Source organism: Gopherus flavomarginatus, chromosome 2 (assembly GCF_025201925.1).
Source record: "Gopherus flavomarginatus isolate rGopFla2 chromosome 2, rGopFla2.mat.asm, whole genome shotgun sequence".
Taxonomy (NCBI): domain Eukaryota; kingdom Metazoa; phylum Chordata; order Testudines; family Testudinidae; genus Gopherus; species Gopherus flavomarginatus.
In genome coordinates this window covers 52,667,168-52,688,044 of record NC_066618.1, presented here as the reverse complement: position 1 = coordinate 52,688,044, position 20,877 = coordinate 52,667,168, and the positions used below count along the sequence as shown (strand labels likewise).

The window sequence follows — 20,877 nt, the reverse complement described above, 5'->3', positions numbered from 1 at the left end:
AATGTATATACTCTTTAAGGAAAAGACTGTCTCTTACCATGCCATGGCTCTCACTTTACTGGGGTGGTTATCGCATTGAAGGAGTAATAACAATGTATCTATGCTGCTGCAACCTCCTACTGTGTTAATGTGCATTAGAAGTCTGCACCTGTATAAATGCAGTTCTTCCACTGCAAATGCCCCTTGTCTGAATAATCCTTACGTGTTTATACAGTAACTAGCACATTTGGGGTCGCTGATCCTGATCTTGGTGATGGGCTGGGATCCTGGTGCTCACTTCTGATTTATATCTTATGTTCCTAAAGCTCACACTTCAGGTTTTCAGCTATCTACCTTCAGGGGTTAAGAAAGGATTCCCCTCACACATTTGTTCTGAGCCTTTTTTATCACCTTCCTCTGAAGCATCAGGGATGGCCATGGCTGGAGATGGGACATTAGAAAGCGAGGGCCAGTGCTCTGAGGTGGCACTGAGCATTCTCTGTCTCAGGGGCTTGGCTGGCTAGTTCTTGTTTGCATGTGCAGCGTCTAACTGATTGCCATATGCAGGGTCAGGAAGGCATGTCAGACTGGCAATGACTTGGGGGCGGAGGTACTGCTTTTTCTCCAGTGTGTGGGTGCAGGTCACTTGCCAGGATTAGCTGGGTATACTGCACTTAATCATTTGCCTGCCATTGCAGGGCCTCAGGAATTGGGGTGCTTTGGTTCCTTCTATTCTCTGCATGTTGCACATAACCATCTAGTCTCTTGTAACACTTTGGTCTAATTTCAGTTGTTGGGTTTAGTGTGTGGGTTTTGGGAGGTGGTAGTGGCCTGTGATAGACAGGAGGTCAGACTACATGATCTAGTGGTCCCTTCTGGCCTTAAAACTCTTTGACTAATTGGGGCTTCTAGGCTATACTACAATTTAAATAATAGAGAATAATAAAGGGCTTGATCACGGCTTTTCCACGAGCCTTGCTTTAATGTCAGGCAGCACATTGCTGTGCTATCCCTGGACTGACTTGAGCAGTCACATTTCTTTTGGTCCCCCTGCTTCTACAGAGAAGGAATATGCTGTGCTGGTTCTATATCCAGCATAATGTATGCTCCCAAAGGCAGTGGTACAGCTGTGCCACCCAATACACTCAGAAGAAGCAAAGCCAAGGCTCTGTATGAAAAGTGGATGCAATGGTTCTGCAAAGGGGGTGCCGGATATCCCTGCACCACTGTGCAGCCCAAGTCATAGTTCACAAGTGAATTATACAACACAGAAATCCAAGTAATGTTTGACTCCTAAAGTGAAGATTAAAAAAGTGAAACTATCTAAGTGAAATGAACAGTCCAAAAATACAGATCAAAGTTTTATAAAATCATGGAACCCTTGTCCTGAAATCCTGAGGAATCTAAAAACATCAGGGCCAATTTTTTCACATCTGTCAGCACCTAGAGCAAAAAGACCTAAGCTAGTCATGTTCATTTTTCCATTCTAGCTTTAAAAATAAAGTACACATTGTCATACTTTCTGAAGGGTAAGCTGACCAGTCTTGGTTTGTAAGTGGACTGTCACTGCTCTTAACTCCTTTGCCTGGCTACAATGATCATCACAGCAGCCCTGGCTGGTAATTTCATCATATGAGTGTTTTAAGAGCCATCCCATTATCCTGTTTGCCTTTATTAATGCCTCCTCCCTTTATCAAAATGAACTGGACATATCCCCACTCCCTGAAACTCAGTGCAAACAAGATAACATGTATAGCGTGAAGCCTTCTTGCTGGTGCAATCTAGATATTTGTAAAGAAAGGCAGCGAATATAACAAAGATATTTCCATGTCCTGATGAACATGGAATTGAACTGTGTTGCTGACCAGATTTCTCTTTCCAGGATAGTTGCGCCCCCTCCCAGACATGCTACATGGAATACTGAACATCCTGAAGGGATGACCGGTATGATGACAGCCTTTTTAAAAAAAAAAAAGAAGTCAGTCAGTGTGTTAGCAGAATAGCACCAATGCCTTTCAAGTTGGGGTGGGGACAGGGCCAAGAGAATAAATAAATAGAATGTGCTCTTTATTTAGGATTTATCCCTTGGATGATTTTTCCATCTTTTGAATGGCAGGAAGGATAAATACCACCTAGCATTTGATAGGTGGTTTGTATCTGTGTCTTAGCATCAACGCAGTGAGCAAGGAGAGAGGCTGTAATGAAATGCTCTGATGGAGCACTGGTTAATGAAGCAGCAATGAAGATATCATGGGGAGAGAGACTTAGAACATAATTTTGCAGAGGCTTATGAGGAGTAAGAGCAAAGTAGGAGAAATGTGGTTAAAAGAAGAAATGTGCCAGTCTGAATCTAAGCAGCTCACTAGCAGATTTAGTATGCCTGCAATCTGAAGGTAGGAAATAAATTGCTTATTGTCATATTTTACTCTCCTCGCAGCTTACTTTTTCTTCTCCTTCCTTTTTTTAAAAAACATTTGTGTTTCAGTGAGTTACATTTCAAAGGATTAAATAGCAAATTCTCACATAACAGGATGTAACACTATAAAACTCATTTAAAAGAAAAGCCATTTTTTTTAGACCACATAAAACCAAGCACCCTGGAGAAGAAGTGGATATTTCTGAAATACTTGCTGTCGGCTACAAATCATGAGTGTTTTAAAAGCTAGTATATCTCAAGTTTAAATGGAAGTTTCAGATTCCAAGCAAGACACAGTGTTTCATATCTGACCTAACAAATGCAATTGATTGTTACTCTCATTGATTTTGTAATAGTTTAAGAGCTTCTTGTCACGCAGTTGGCCCTGAGACCTCTGTTTGTGATTTTCTATTTGGGTAACTGGCCGCATTCATGATTAAAGACCTGCTCCTGCCCTCCTTTGTCAGGCATCTGAGCAAAGAGTGACTAAACAGTACAAGAGCACCCAAAAGGGCTAACAATACAATTCATTGCTCAAAGTAGTATTATTTGCAAAATGATAGTATCTTGTTTTCAGCCCTATAGCTTTTTCCCATACTACCACTGTATTGTGTTGTAACTATACATATATTCTCCCCAGATGTGCATACCATGTAGTACATAGTTTGGCTAATACAGCCATGTGGAAAAGCAGGATATATTTTATGATTTTGTTATATCTGTGTTCACATCTACCCAGCCATCTCAAAACCATCACAAAAGCTGTAATATAATTGTAAGAAAAACATCCAAACCTATGACATTTTGCATGTTTCCTGAGTTAAAACTATTGCACTTGAAAATGGTCCCATTTTAGCATAAAAATATCATGAAAACAGGACCAATTTCCAATACTCAATGAAATGGAAAAAAATATTAAGTATTTCAATTTGTTGTGAATATGTCTTCATCCCTAGAGCATGTACACACAGTTCAAAAATACACATACTATACCATCCATTTTGCTTTCTCTTCCCCACATCTCACTGAATATGTATCAGGTGCCATTTAATTCTTGATATGTTCTGCACTGGATTGTTTACCATACTGCAGTAGAGTTCAATGGGACTCCTCTCACATGAAAAGTTACTTGGGTAAGTTTTTGCAGGATGGGAGATTTGTAGTATTCCATATAATTAGCATTGGGCCTACATAAACATCGCAATAAGTGTCAAAATTTATTTGGGTTGTACTATACACAACATTTCAAAAATCTGTACTATGATTTAAGTTTCTATCAACAGAATCTCTTTGGACTGTCTCTTACTATAGGTTTATATAGTTCCTAGCACAAAGGAGCTCTGATTTTCATTGAGAGCTTTAGGCACAACAAATAGTAATAGGGAAAGTATGAAATGCTGACAGGTATACCTACTACAATGCATGTCATTAATGAAGTAAATACCTGATTTTTTTCTTCAACAAAGAAATGCTTCCTGAAATTTTTAAATGATTACAATGGTGGGGGGTTCATGTGTTCAGAAGGGAACTACAACAAAGTGGGCCCTGATCCAAAGCCCACTGAGGTCACTGAAAGACTCACAATGAGTACAATGGGCCTTGGTTCAGGCCTTTTAGATGGAGAATGCATATTTCCTCTAGACAGAGTCACTAAACCCTCTTGGTATCAGAAATCACACTATCATCTGGCCACCCTTTTCCCATGAATAATGACAAATTGCTGTTCAATATATTTTTTATAATTTTGGACAGTGCTCTTACTGAAAATAATATACAGAGTTTATATTATGGAGACAATGTATATTTTCATGACTATAGAATTGATTTGTATGTCCAGTTTCACTGAGTTTCAACAAAACGCTCCAGTCTTTGTCTGATCCTTTTAGAGACTGAAGACATTTTCACAGTGACATTAGATATCACTGATTAGACATTAACTTCATTAGATGTGTTTTTCATGAGTATTATTGTCTCACTTAAGACTCCTTAAGAGAGGGCAACTCATTTAGCTCAAAGCCTTTGGGGTTCAATTTAAAGACATCCCTCATGAACCTATTACCTACCATAGGCCAAACTTGGATGCTTGAGATCAGATGGATTTTTAAAAAAATCCAAGTGGTACAAAATGGCTCTTGATTTCTTAGTCTTTCATTCTACTGTAGGTCTATTACAGTTCATTATATATAATTACAGTATTGGTTTAGAAATTATGTATTTATTCCTCTGAGTGTATGAATACTTGAGGGCAAATGAAATGCAAACAAACAATCTAATACTCAAGGTAGGAAATTTCTCTCTTCAGGTAAATAACTAATCAAAAAAACCCAAGTTAATTTTGGCTGGCAAACTGTGGTAGGAATTTGTCAGCTCAGTGTTTGCATTTTCACTGTGTAGAGCAACACAGAATTCTGACTCCTTGGCCAGATGCCTCAGGTACTTTGCCAGTACAAGAATGTGAAAACAACATAGGTCTAAATGGCACTTGAATGACGAGATACAAGCACTCAGAATTCTCACCTAGATCCAATGTCCACCCATAAACATTATTGTTTGTTTATTGGTTGATGGGAAGATCTGAAGATTTAGGACTTTGTTGTACTTTGATCAGCTTAGTAGTAGTGGCTCAGCCTAGAGCCATATGAGTAGTATAGGGCAATACTAGTGGGTAAGAGAAAGTGCTGAATTTTATTGTTTACTATGAATATATATTACACAGTGAGTAGTTGGCACACAATTCCAAATTATAATTTAAACAAAGAAATTGACATTAGAATTTGATGGAGAGATGATTATAACAGATGGAATGAAATACAGAAGAGGCCTTGTGATGCATTACAAATTAATATTTTTAAAGCAGAGGAAAAACACCTTTAAACAAAAGGCCCTGCTGATTAATATTTCACATACAGAGTCCTATCTTTCTATTTATAAGCCTTTCTTGCTAAATGACCAGATGGGTGGAGACGCATGTGTTGACTGTACATTATCGAAATATGTAGCCTCAGAGAGTATTCTCGACTGAATTTTTTTAATGCCATAAGTGAGCAAGGGCATCCATTAAGCATCCCATTCCCCATCTTCTGATGATATTCAGTCAAGTAGCTGCATGAGACTATGCACATTACTTATCCATAAACAAGGAAGATGATTCCGCCAACAGTTTCAATTTAATGGCACACTGCAGGAGAAACTACCTCAGTTAGTTACACCAGGCTAAGGTTCCAGTTCTCAATGCACATGAACAGCTGAATCCACTAGAACATCCTCTGCTGTTGATGTCACTGCACATTCCCGGGAAACAAAACAAAGGGCACATTTCTTGTTCTTCTCATGTCAACACTGATCAATAGGATCCCTAAGAAACAATGATGCAGAAGGTGTCTAAACTCTAAGACCCAGATCCTCATTTGGATTAATTAATGGCATAGCTCCATTTATACCAGCTGAGGATCTGGCTCTAGAAGTTGTTTCATAGTTCTTAAGTAAATAATCAAGAGGTTAGAAAAGAAAAGGGGCTGGAAGAGAACAAGGGCTTTTTTCTCTGCCTTGATGTACCATGAGAAGAAAACACAAGAATGAGGGGAAATGGATATTACAGCATAAAAAATTATACTTAAGTGATAAAAGATAAAAAGAAAATGAAGATAATCTGAGACCAAAGGCTGAGGAATGCCCTCCATGCCAACTACTGCACACTGGAAACGTGCAGTCATCCACACTAGTGAAAATATTGTCTGAGCATTGCTAACAGGGTCAGAGATATCTTGGGCAGGACTGGTCAAAGTTGTTTCCATTAAAATTGTTTTCCTATGGAAAACTGGATTTTTGATGGAACAAAATTTTTTGCAGACCACATCTGCTTTGTGCAGAAAGTTTTTGGTTTTCATCAAAAAAATCTGACATACGGTATTAATGTAGATGGTCATGTAAAGAAGTTATTTCCACCCTTAATATCCAGGTCCCTAAAGATCTTTTAAAATATGGTCCCAAGTGACTATTACAGGTATAACGTCCTATAATATAATAAAAAAATCACTGATTAAGTAAAAATACATTTACAATTGTTTTTATGGAACAATTTTATAGAGAGCGTTAATAACTTTTCAATTTAAGGGACAAACCGTCCCCACTAAATTCAGTGGTAAAATTCCCACAGCAGCGGAAGAGCTAGAAAAGTGTCTGATGTTGTGTAGTTTGTTTTCATTTTCTTGCATGATAAAATAATTATGTCAGAATGTATGCTGTTTGGCTTGTAAACCATGTCATTTCTCTTTCAGTTTAGAAGACATTATGCCATCATGTGCAATATAATAGTCTGTAAACTGATAGAAAACTGAGTTACAATACACAGAGTACTTCCTCACATTATGATTTTATAGCTCTTCATTTTTGCCTTAGAAGTGTGAGAAATTCAGCCAGAATGGTTCTAATGGCTGAGGTGCAAGTGAATTTATAAAGATTTGGAGGAGGATTGAAATGTAACTGTATGAAATATCCTATTAACTCTTGCCCTCTGTTTTACATTTTTAGAAAGAATTTAAACTAAACCCTTGAAGCCTGGTGCCTATGTCATCATTAAAGATTTTTCACTTCAGTGGATTATGACTTTTGAAAATTCACACCAGCTCCATTCAGCAGGGGATTAAATCTTCATGGAATAAATTAAAGTGGGTTAAAATGTCTAACAGAGTTTTAAGACCACTGCTTTATACAAGCATTACAGAGTTCTGTTAACTTTCAAATGAAACTCTAGCTAGGTAAATAACTTTTGTCAAGGATCTATTGCTCTCATTCCTCACTCCTGTAAGCCCTCTTTTATTAATATTGGCTTGCCATTTTCTGCATACATGCAGAAAGAAATATTAAATAAAATGAGAATATAGCTGAAAGGCCACAGAGCAATATTTTAATAAAAATCTGCACTGAAGTCTGATTATATATATATATAAAAGATTACCTTCTTGAACATGGTGTGTATATATGTGTGTATATAGATAGATAGATAGAAATAGATATACTGTGTTCAAGAAGATGATCTTTTTCAAATAAGTGAATAACCACGTAGGTAGGCTGAACAAGGTGAAAGAGACTCTACGGCAGTCAAGAAAATAGCAGTTCTTTGCTGTCTGACCTGAGCAGATGACAGTGTTCTAAAGGGCAAAACACTGTCCTCCAGTAACATATTACTAATTACCCACATCCAGCTGAAAATTCTTCATTGTTAAACTTTTCCATGAATCAATAAAATTAAAAAGCTCCCATATTAATATCAATGTGAATAGTCCATTACTGCTGTTTGTGAGTCAATGTGAGTAGTCTATTACTGCACCATATTTTTTGTAGAGAAACATTAGAATATTCATATAACTAAACTGCTTGATAAGTGGATTATTCATAGTTGCATGAAGTAGCACAAAACTGCTATTTGATAAGGTTACAGTAGCCACTAATGCTGATAGAACGTGTCATTTTCATGTCAAGGATATTGAGAGCCAAATTTTAAAAAATAGTCACCTAAATTGTGCAACCATCATAGGCACGCACACAAGAGGTAGCTCTATGGCTAGCACACGTATTCCTGTAATAAATAATCATCTGTTTTCATTTGCAGTTACCTATTGTATACAAATAGATGTATAGATGTATACAATTTCAAAGGCACAAAGGACAGTTGTATGCCCAACTTCCAATGAAGTTCAATTCTATGTGCTTTCCAAAATGTCTCCCTTGGGGCATGGGCGGGGAGTTCTATGGGCCCATAGTGTCCAGGCACTAGGAATATTCCTGGACCGGGGGTCCGGCTCTAGCAAAGTTTCCACCTTCTCGCCCACCTCATCCCTGCCTGCCACTCCTGGGCCATTTATAACAGCCTAGGGGCTCCCGCTGCCACCCAGCAGCTCAGCCGGGCTGAGCGGCTTCCAGCATGCTTGTTCCACGTGTCTGCCAGCACATCCTTGCAGCCTATGGGGGGTGGGGGGGGCTGTGCTGCTGCACACTGCTCCTGCTCCGAATGCCCCTGTGGCCAATGGGAAGCGGTGGGGGCAGTGCCTGGGGACAGCAGCACATGGAGACCCCCCAGCCTGCCTTGCCCAGGCGCTGCTGCCAGAAGGGGTGCCCCAGGTAAGCACTGAACCCCTTATCCACTTCCGGAGCCTGCACCCACACCCCCTCCTCACACACACCCTCTGGCCCACAAATTTCCTTCTGCACCTCCACCCCACACCCCTTCTTACCCCCAAATACACTCCCAGAGCTTGCACCCCTCACCCCTTCCTCCACCAACACCCCCAGCTCCAGCCCAGAGCCTGCACCCAGCACCCAAACATCCTCTCAGAGCCTGCACCCACGCCCCCTCCCCCACCCAAACTCCCTCTCAGATCCTGCACCCTGCACCTCTCCTGCACCCCATTCCCCTGCCCCAGCCCAGTTCCTGCACCCCAGACCTCCTCCCCCTACCCAAACTCCCTCACACAGCCTTAGGCAAGTGGGGGCAGAATTTGGGGGGCAGAGTTTGGGAAGGCGGGCTCTGGGCGTTCTGGGCATCACCAAAATTTCTACAAACCTGCCACCTCTGCCTTTGGGTGTACACAATACTCTCGCGACATTGTCTTGTGAACACTATCAGCACAGTCTTCCAATCCTTGAGGATGTAATGAGGACGATCAGTTTTTTTCTTTGCTAAGTATGTTTGCTTTCTACTTGCTCAGTTGCTGTGTAGATGTCAAAATCTAGCAAAACCCCACTGAAAGAACATGAGTGCTGTTTCTTTAATACCATAACAAGAAGCCAAGCAGCAGAGGGGCAGAACCTCTACTGTGAAGCAGAGACATGAGTAGCTTCAGGGATAATACAACCTCTTGTGTTAGAATATTGGTCTTTCTGTGATTCTTCACTATTGTCACATGACATTCATCCAGTAAATGTATCAAAGAGATAAGGGACAGTACCCAGTGTCATTAGATACATGTACATGCATCATGTAATCTAATAACATTTGTCTGGCAAAGTACTTATTCACATTAAATTATCCTTAAACTTTAATAGGTAAATGTTTAGGCTAATGGTATTTTTCTCATTATCAGTCTAAGTGGATGTTGTGGAAGAAAGTTCAGTAGCAGCCTAACTAAATAAAACAGGTCGGGGCCATACAGTAGAATGCTGCTGTAGATGCATGCTATTTGTTTTATGCACCGCAGTACTTTCTTCCTACAATAGTGTCATACCTAATTAAAATTGAAAATTAGTAGCCAGCAGTATTAATCAAATTCAATATGCGGTTCTTGGCTCTTGAGAGCGATGGTTCAATTGCTGGTGCCATCAATGAGGTCATTAATTTAAATCTAGATGAGTAAAAAGGCCTTAGGGCATTGACACATAAGTTGAAGGAGGTTGTTCTATGAAAAATTGTTCCCAATGAAAGGAAAAACTTAAGGAGAAATATATGAACATTATCTTAACACATCCAGCTACTGGACAGTAAGTATAATTGTCAGGGTTGCTGTGTGGAGGTCAGTGGTTATGTCACTGCAACATAACAGATTTGATACAGGGCTTTTCATTTTCAAGTTATCCCAAAGTGGTTGGCAATGAGTTAAATACTGTTTATTTAATGTCTGTGTTGGCAAATACCACAGTCATTGTATACTTGTAAACTTGTGCCAAGCACAGCTCATGTGTCCAGAGAATCTGGGAATGAGATTTTATCAAAGCCTGAGCACAAGTTTCATAAGTTCTTCATATTTTCTCTTTTAAATTCTGCAGATTTCCAAATGTCTGATCTGCAGTTACTGCAATTGTACTCAGCTGCTGTGAAGAACAACAGGGGGAGACTTCTTGAGCCCTGCTCTTAACATGAAGCAGCTGAACACAACATGGCCCAAGGAATCTTGGTCCAGAGGAGTAAATTAAAGAGGAGTGCCCAGTCCTAGGTGCTTCCTCCAAATGACTGGTGGCTGAAAGATTATATATTTTTCAACAAATGTTGTTTCTGTCCTAATAAAGTTGTGGTGTCTTCACTCTTCACTTTTTCTATTAGAAAGAAGGAAAAATAGAGTGGGAAAGGGGACTGTAATCTGGTATTCAAACCTGACTTCACAGGGGCTACTCATATGTGTAAAACAAATTGGGATTTGTTTGGCCTTTTCATGCAGGCCAATATTTGGTTTATTGGGAAACCCACAAAATGTGTGGGATTTAGAGGCTTAACTGAACCTTAGAAAACCACAGGCATCCATAAAATTAAGCTGGAATTCTCACAAGACAAGGCTTTGAGATTAGAGCATATCGGGAAGATCTGAAAATACTTTCCTGTGGAATAGCAGTTCCACCTGGAACCAGGAAGTGCAGGGGTCCTCAAGTGAAAAAGAAGGAGAAAATAGAATTTTTGGAACAATAAAAACAAAAAAAACAACTTCATGTTTGAGTTCTGAGCAGTGGTTTAAGTTGATTTTTATTTGACCACAAATCATTTTGACCATCTCCAGTTTGGCCGTATTGAAGTCATTTGGGCAAATTCTGTCTAGGCTTACAGCTGTGCAGCCACTTATACCCAGGGGATTCCACAGCAGTGAATGACGCCAGATTTTGGCTGATTGCCTTTAAGAGAATAAACATTCAAGTTACCTCATCAAAAATGGATGAAGACCATAATCTATTGATATATTCCTATATCTGTCCAAAAGCAAAAAGTATCTTTTCATGGTCTCATCTGCTATAGTTCTGTGGCTGAGCAGCAATGGAAAACAAAATAACTTGAGCAAGAAAATTTCATTTGTTACCTGCCAACCACTGATACAAAACATAGCTTTGAAAAAATACTAAAAACCTCACTCTAAGACTTATAGTTCCATTACAATATATTTTCTAAACAACATTCAATGAGCTGATAAAAGCATTTCATTTAAATATCCATGCTTAGCTGTTCCATTTTGCCTGGTGGGAAGAAAGCCGCTATTGTCTCTTTCATTATCCATAGTTAATGGTATATATTATTATTTATATTATGTGAGAGCTTAGAGGCACCAACTGAGATCAGGACCCTATTGTGCTAGTAACTGCAAAATACATAGTATGAAACAGTGTCTGCCCTAAGGCATTTACAGTCTAAACAGACAAGACAGAGAAAGGGTTGAAGGACAATCCTAGGAGTGACTTGCCCTAAGTCACACAGTGGGACAGTGGCAGAGTGAGGCATAGACCCCAGATCTCCTGACTCCCAATCCAATGCTTTACCCAATAGATCACACTCTCTTGTTCATTCATGGAAAAGAAGTTTGTTAAATTATTTGGCAGAGGTATAAAACCAGATTAAATGAACTGAAAAGGCCACAAGTTTTTCTGGTAACACAAAGCCAGCCCAGAGGCAAGTTGTGGCAATAAAAAGAGCAGAAAACCAGCCAGTGCAGCCACAAGCTGCTGATTTAGCTCACACCCTGGGAATCTCTGACTTCAGTTTTCAGGGATTTTACCCCTGCTGAAAGCCGTGCCAAGAGCAGTAGTTGCCAACACCATTTGCCCTCCCTCAAAGTCAATCCCCTCAGGGTGTAGTGGGCCTTGCTTGCTCATGGGGGTGCCATTTGCAAACCCCTCCACCCATGGTTTCCACTGGATTGTCATGTAATTAATCAAACTTGAATTTGATTTCTACAAATATAGACAAAAGACTAAATCTTGCTCACTCTGCTCACATAACTAACTTCACTGACTTTTAAATAATCACACGAATTAGGAGAGCATGATTAAGCTCAGAGTTCTTTAACTTAATCTTCTATTTTTAAAGCAGGTCAATTTAAAAAGTTTTTCCATTTCTGGCTTTTATTTTTTTTACCTGTATGGGTCAAGTCCAGTGCCCACTTAAGTCAAGGAAAAGACTCTAGTTGAATTCATTGGGCATTGAAGGGAACTCTATTTCTAAAGAGAATATTTGTCTCAAACTTCTAGAATCAAACATTTCAAAAAACTTTTCTGATCATGTGTCTTTCCCTTGTGAAATTTAAAATGTGGACCGCAACCTCCCATTATCAACAGACACAAAAGATTCAGAATCCTGGAATAATACTGTTTAACAAAGCTATTTGGTTTCTTGTAAATTAATCTTTTTCACAGTATTCAACTTCCTAAATAAAGTGGCTCAAAACTGAAACCAAATTCATTATCTTAGATAAACTTGATCAGTGGCAATATGGATAAAAACCGGATCTTAAAAAACAGTATCTGGTATGTGCAAACCATCTATTATAAGAAATAAAGCAAAGCTGTGGCTTTTTGATACAGTAAATGAACAAGTTAAGTATACATGTATCTAAGCATCATTAACCAGTTAACAGTTTCTTATGGATATGACAGTTGAGTGGGTAGGTTCATATCCCCAAGGGGTGTGTATGTGAATGTATATACACACACATACACCTTGGGGATATGAACCTACCCACTCAACTGTCATATCCATAAGAAACTGTTTTCACTAGGTTAATACCAATTTAACTATGATTACACACAACAATACGCTACCTGGTGGCTGGTAATGTTAAGTACAGTCAGAGAAAACATATTTACCAAGCATGAGTTTTGTAAGAATGTTATTGCATAGTTTTACTAGTAAAATCCTGATTGTTTACCTGTTGAGTTCAAGGTAGACCAATATTTGAAACCATAAGAAACCCATCACAATGGTATATATGATTAAATGAAAGCCTGAAAGCTGCCAGTATTTATCTAAGAACAATATGAGTCAGGGAGGGAAACTGTGAGCCCAGGACAATACAATCATATTCAGGAATGACTAAAAGAAAATTGCTTCTCTGTCCTTCATACAGAAACCTGAAACTTCACATGGAGGCAAAAGCATTATGTTGTTAATGATATGTAAAACTTTTGTAATAAAACCCAACACAAGACAAATCTCAAGTTGTTTGGGATTTTCCTGGCATTTAGGAGGTGGGAACTTTAGACAAACTGAAACCAACAAATGTTCACTGAGCCTCCTAAGAACTGTAACTGCCAAGATTCACAAATTCTGTTTCTGATGAGAGAACTGTCAGTAAAACAGCCTAATCCCATAATCCCTTGATGACTGGAACTGCCATTGGCTTCAAGTCAGAATTCTCATCTGGAGGTCTTGGAAGACTAGGCCCAGTTTTTCAGACTTGGACACCTGTAGTAAGATAGCTGTATCCACATCTAGTCTGAAAATATCAACCAAAGATTTTAATTAACACTGGCATTTCTGAGCTGATTCCTGTTGACAGTGTATGGTTAAAAACAACACTGCATAGTGGAGGATGTGGCATGGATGTTTGATAATGATTTAGAGACCCTTAGTTCTAGGTTACCAGTTCAAATACAGCAAAGGTCAATAGTGATCAACAGTCTTTTGGTTGATTGGTAGTAGTATATGTGAACTCAATTAGTAATCATAGTCCATTTCCTAATAGACACTTTCTGTATCACAAACACCAAATTGCCAGTGGATGCTCTTCCTGGTAATCTGTTTAGAGAGAGAAAGAACTGGCACTGAGATTGCCACCCATTCAAGAGTAGATTAAGAATTATCATTTCATGGTTGAAGCACATGTTGGAAATTTGCCCTGCTACTGCCAGAGCTTTTCCTGTTTGTGAACTGACCTGAAGATGAGGGAGGTCAAATTATTACAGGTCTAAGATGATGATTGCATTTAAAGATTATTTTAAGTGACCTGCAATTCAGGTGAGCCCAACCTAAAATTGCAAATAGGCATTTTTTATAATTAAATAGGTGAGACCAGATCCTCAGTTAGTGTAAACTGTAATATTTGTAGGTTCTTATGAAGGAGACTTAGACAAAGCTGAGGGAGATGCTTATTATTAGATGTAAGACCTAGACTATCCGCAAAGTCTGACTGCTGTCTGTGAGACTCTCTGTATCACGGCATCACCTTGTGCTCTGTCAGACTAGATGGAGCTCACTCCCAAGTATGGCTCTTTAAAAGATTTCCTCACAGCTCTCCTTTCCAAAAAAACATGAAGAAACATAATACACAACAGTATACATACAGGTAAAGAAACCTAATAATGCACTAACAATTTTCTATTAGTCTTTGAGGTGCCTGCTCAGTTTCATGGATCTTTGTGTCATTGCTTCAGTCTCTACATTGTGATTCTAAGTAACTCCCATGCTTTTCCATCTCTGAAGACTTGAACTCCTCCTTCTTCCTATCTCATGTCTTGTCTCCTTGTCTTCCCTTCAGCCTGGGATTTGTTGAAGGTGTCTCCTATTCCATCTGTACATCAGTCTCTCAGCAATGACAATCTCATAGGACCTAGAAGCCAACTCTTGAGAGACCTCTGCCTTTTTTGACCAAGTTTTTCTATCATAGATACGGGCATGATCATGTTGCTGCAAACGCTCAAATTCTCATGACCCCCTGTCATATTAAACCTTTAGTTTAACAGTTTTGTTTGTCAGGTTTTTTATACATAGTCAAGTCATTTTTATCAGTTACATCAATTTCTACAAAATTAGGCATTTTTGTTTTTAGTTTTCTACTGAATAGAACCTCTGTTGGTGGCAACCCATCAGCTTATCATGGGATGCATAACCAGGGCGTCTTGAGTAAAAAGTAGAGAAGTTATTTTACCTGGCACTGATGCAACTGTTGCTGGACTACTGTGTCCAGTTCTAGTGCCCACAATTCAAGAAGGATATTGGTAAACTTGAGATGGTTCAGAGAAGAGCCACAAAGATGATTAAAGGATAAGAAAAGATGCTTTATATTGATAGATGCAAGGAGCCCAATATATTTAGCTTAATGTAGCAGGGTGGACACCACTCCTGCCGGGAGGGGCTTAAAATAGCCCTAGGAAAGGGTTGTGGCAGGAGAAAGCAGCCACTGGACTGATTGGGGGAAGCAGGCAGAACTGCAGCCACACCCCAAACAGAGCCCAGCTGGTCCCTATAAGAGGCTGCGAGCCAGGAGTCCAAACAGTCTCTCTCTAGCTGTAGAGGGAAATGGGCCTGGCTGCAGGGAGCTAGAGACAAGGTACTGGGAGTGGAGCAGGGCTGGGGGAAGGCCAAGGGAGCTGGGGAGCTCCAGCCTGGAAACCCCCCAGGCTGTGACCTAGTACAAGGCCAAACAGGTACTGCAGTTGTAGGGGACAGCCCAAGGCTAGCAGGCCCAAACCCCCCTTGCCAGTGATCAGTGGCATACACTGCAGTCTGTCCCAGAGAACGGGCTAGTTGGTGACTGGCAGTAGCCTTACACTGAGGCAAGGTGGGGATGGGGGTGGGGATTCCCCTGGGTGGGGAGGCCCCCTAGACTGAGGGGTTACTGCCAGAGGAGCAGCACCCCAGGGGTCCTGGGAGCGGCATGGGGGCCAGCAGTAAGGTGGATCGATCACTGGCCTGCAGAGGGTGCTCCAGAAGCTGGATGAGCTAATTCCTGACAGAGACCAGCAGGAGGTGCAGCAGGGTTGAGTCTGCACATGTACACTTAATAAAGAGAATGTTAAGGTGTTACTTGAATACAGTCTACAAAGTATCTACACAGGGAACAAATATTTAATAGTGGGCTCCTCAGCCTAGCAGAGAAAGGTATATCACGATCTAATGGCTGGAAGTTGAAGCTAGACTAATTCAGAATGCAAATAAGGCATAAATTTTTAATGGTACAAGTAATTAACCACTAGAACACTTCACTAAGGATCAGGGAGGATTCTCCATCAGTGACATTTTTTAAATCATGATTACATGTTTTTCTAAAAGAGAGTCTCTAGGAATTTTTTCAGGGAAGTTGTATGGCCTGTGTTATATCGGAGGTCAGACCAGATGATTATAATGGTTCCTTCTGGCCTTGGAATCTGATGCTTGTTCCTTCTAGCCTATGTATATCCTGAGATCCAGTGGAAAAATTCTGTAGATATTCCACTGCAGATAATCTACTAGTGATCAAAAGTCCACTTTGCCTGTACTTGTCAATATTCCTTGATCTAAAAATGGATTTTAAAGGACAAATAAATGGAATCAAGATTATTTTGATTCTCTTTGACTTATCTTGGACATTACTAGATTTTACCAATTTAAAATGCTTTATCTTTCCCATTTTAGCAGAAGATAGAAGGTTAAAGGAATAAAATACAAGCACCAGGTTAAAGTCCTCGCATTCAAATGCATATCCTCATTTTATAACACAGTGATTGCAACAAGACCTTCATAATTATTCTTCCCCTCTGTCTCCTTGACTGCATCATTTCTAGAAAGAAATCTAGGCATCTTTAGTAAATGCAACTAATTTTAAATCTATAATATGCCTTTCTTCAGTTTTTCTGAACCATGGTTTCCCCTGATCTGATCCAATTACTCCTTCGTGTTACAAAGATATTGTAAAACAGCCACTGTTTCTCAAAGACATGTCTCTGGCTCTAAATACATGACCTCAGAAGTTAATTCAGATTCCCTCTGCTTTGACTGCTTAGCCTTACAGAGCACATAGTCTACTCTTATCTCAAGTTTAAATAATAATAAGAGATCAACCAGAATTTAGGAACTAGGAAATTGATGTCCTCTCACAAATGGCCAGCAGAAGCTGGTACATAGTTCAGGTTTTAGTATTTTCATATATGTTAGTAAATAATGTTCCATTACATACATGTATGTGTGAGACATCTAACCCCAGCACAGGCATCAGAAAGTTTAAAGGGAGCCTGAGAATGCCAGTAACCTCACTGATTGCACCTAGGGAGGGTATGCTCAGGTGAAGTGAAGGGGATGGACTTAAAAAGGAGAGAGAAGGTCAGTTGGGAGAGGAGATCCAGGGGAGAGGATGTAATGAGCTCCCTCTCCCTGAGGAGGGGCCTGTTAGAAGGACAATAAGTCTTGAAGGGCAGGAAGCTGACAGTTTGTTCCTGAAGCCTGATGGAAAATCAGGAGCTGCTGAGGGATGAAGGCCTGCCTGAAACCAGGGGAAAGTGGAGAACTGGGTCATCCTTAGACTATGCGGTGAGGTGAGGCACAGGAACCTGAGGACAGATAGGAGGTCTTTGCATTATAATTGAGGCTCACCTAGGAGGAAGAGGGGTGGCCAGCTGAGCCTGATTGGGGCTGAAGATTCAGTTGTCTTTATATTTCTATTGGGTATGTTAAAGAACCCTGTGGCCCTGTGAAGAAAGGGTCAGACTCTTTAAGATGTGTTGGCCAGAGGATCAGGCCACCCCTATAGCCAGAATAGGCCGAAGAACCCAAGAGGGAAACTGAGACACAGCTGTTGCAATGCCACATCCAGTTATGAGAGGGCGTGTGCAGCAGCAACTCTGCTGCAGTGTGTACACATAATATACACATACATCGACCAACAAAAATTTCTAAAGGATCCTGTGACAGATTACTTACTATTGTCCCACAATTTACAACATGCTACTATGTTTCTAAAAGTCTATGGATTCCTCATAGGATAGATGTTAGTTGCCCACATAGAAGGGTAAAATGGGAGTTACTTCCTGCTGGGTCATGTAAAGACTGCTTAGATTGCAGCTCCAGCCACAAGGCAGATAGCATTGCTTTTCTACTGTTTAATTAAAAATAATTTACTGGTGTAGCCGAAACCTAAATCTGCCCTATGGTTTATGAATCTCTCAGTCAATATCACATTATATTAAAATGTACATTATTACTTCTCTATTCTCAACAGTATTGGGATTTTTCCTCTCCTGCTTCCTGGTTGTACTGGGACTTTCTCCATTAGTAACAAAAATTACTCAAGAAGCAGGTGGTTTTTACCAGTTGTTGCTGGGGACAGAGGAAAGCCCTGACATTATATGAGAGAATGCAGTGAAACTACTGTGGTTGCCCTCTTGCAGGCTGATAAGTCGGTGAAGTTCATCAGGGAAACCCCAGTACCACTGTTTCCCATCTCAGAATAGAGACACACTTCTCCCAGAAATAAGGTGGATGAAATTGGGGATGTTTTTTTTCAATCGGAGTTTGCACAGAACTTTTCATCAGTTAATTTTGTGGGATTTTACACCTTGAAAATTTCAGAAGATGTCTCACAGCACAGCACAGCCTAAAACACCTCTGCAGCTACTCTTTGGAGAACAGTCTTTCTGACATCTACCCCCAGACTATTTGCATTATTAGGCCTTAGTTATTTGCAGGAACTTGAAATAAACCCACCAGTAACCCCACCTCTTTATAGAATAAATACCAATATATTCAAGAGGCAATAGTCTACAATACAAGCCAATCAGGCCACAGAACAACACAAATAAAAATGTCCTCATTTGCTTTACTGTGTAAAACAAAAAGAAAAGGATGGATTTTTTTCAATATATTGAAGAAATACAAATATTTAAATTGCATTAAATTGCATGCTAAATTTAAAAATAGCATGATAAATTATTAGAGAAGATGGAATTCACCATACTGAGGGATGAGAAAACTTTATTACTTTGCTCATATAGAGCAAATTTTCTTGAGATTCTCAAAGCATTTTATAAACATAAACCAAACTCACAGCGTCACTATTAGAGCGGTAACTATTCTTATTCCCATTTCGTAGATGGGCAAACCACAGTACTGAAGGTTTGTATGACTTGACCCAGGTCAACTAGTCAGTCACAGATGGAATCCAAGAGCAAATCTCATTGCTCTAAGTGCTACTCTTGCTGCCCGAGAGGCAAAATTGTAGCATCATCAAGAAATCAGTCCAAAAGATGTGACTAAGGCAGTTGTATTAGAAGCTACTCAATAAAAGTTCCAATATAAAAGTGATCCTACCAACACAGATGGATAGTATAAAACAAGTCTGTTTATCTGGGATCAGTTTTAGGCATAGACTCCACAATACAAAGGATCATTTAAAATACTAAGAAAGTCTGCTTTGATTAGTAATGCAGGGAACAAATCCAGGATTAAAAATAGAAAGTACAAACATCTAAAACTGGGTCTTGAAAATGAATGTGTATGTTGAAATTCAAAAGATGCAAAGTCATTTTTCTGATAAACTCCCTGAATTACTTATAATGAAAAATGAGACAAGACAGACAAGGGTATAAAGCTTCTCAATACTGGTCTAACATTGGCAAAGTCGGCTTGAGAAAGAAAGGTTTTCCGTTTTTGTGGACCTATGTGACACTTTCTGGAGAAGGAAGCCTTTTATTCAGGAAAGGAACAGATGTTTTGGCAGATAGCATAGAAAGAATCCTGTCAAAGACTATAAACTAGGCTTGAATGGAAGAAAAAAGGATGTGGAAAAAATGTGAAGTATAAAACAAAAGAACCAAAATGACATGGATAAAATAGAAATGCACAAAACGACAAGAGCTTTGTTTAAAATAAATAAATAAATGCACTCAACTCCTTGTAACTTTGTGGAAAAGTGTTTTTTTAATGCCAAAATAGAAACTGAACTCTCACTGATTCAGCTCATTGCAGCCGGGGGTTGGGAGATTAATTTTATAACGGCAGATGAAAATCAAATAAAGGGAAGAGCAAATGCTCTTTTTAAAGATCAGTCGAGAATCATCAAGCTTGCAGCTAATATGAAAATTCAGCAAGGCTTTATTGCCAACATGTTGGTGTATTTGTGTTGTAAGAACAAGAAAATAGCCAACTGTATAGATGGAAAATAGTGTACAATCATCAGCTGTTCCTTGCACTGCTAGTTTCCCATTTAAGTAATTCCTCCATCATGAAAGCATCTTCTGCATCCCAACTGGTTTCCAGCTTTTAATGGGAAACCAATCAAGTCAGACAACCAGTGAGATCAATCTTGAAAAGAATTCCTTCTAACTGAAATTTAAGAAACTGAGCACAACAGACACACTAGTGATTAATATGTTTAAACTGGGCTGCTTCAGAGGCTTGATCCAAAGCCCACTGAAGACAATGAACGCGTTTCCATGACCTTCAATGGACTCTGGATCTGTCCCTTACAGTAGCATGCTATACAGGCACTTTGCTGCCACATACTGCTTCCCTTTTCCCATTCTCTCTTGAGCTGCTGCTTTATGAAGGAAGAACAGCTTCCTGCTAAAGGTCTCTCCAAGCCTTACTTGCCCTGATCCCAGAGGTCTCTGATCTCACAACCCTTTAGTCATGCTAAGGCAACCAGCTGCCTCCCTACCTCTCTGAACTCCTTCCCCTGCCTCATCTCACTTAGCCCCAACGGGAGCCAGTTTGCAAGCTGGTTGGATGTTCTGGCAACATTCTGGGACCCTGCTGGAGCGCCCATCTATAGCTTTGAAGCTTTAAAGGAGAAGAAAAAGGTGACTGAAAAGAAAAAGCTCCCTCAACCTCCCTCTCAGATCACTCAGCTCAAAATCATTCCCTTCTTCCCAATCGCCTTAGTTCATAGTTTTCCACTCCCACTCTGAGCTGGAGGAAGTGCTGTGAAGGAGGGAAGAAGGGGATAATGCTGGGGGTGGTGAGAAGAAGGATGTTGTCTGGGATTGCTTTACTGTTTTACAACTCAAAGGTGCACACAAAGATGTTCACGGTTGGTACAGAAGCA

General features: G+C 39.8%; 1 protein-coding gene across 7 annotated transcripts in view; it reads right to left on the bottom strand.

Moving 5' to 3' along the window:
* NXPH1 (neurexophilin 1) overlaps window positions 1–20,877 on the bottom strand; it is a 232,580-nt gene that overhangs the window by 2,450 nt on the left and 209,253 nt on the right. The window lies entirely within an intron of this gene.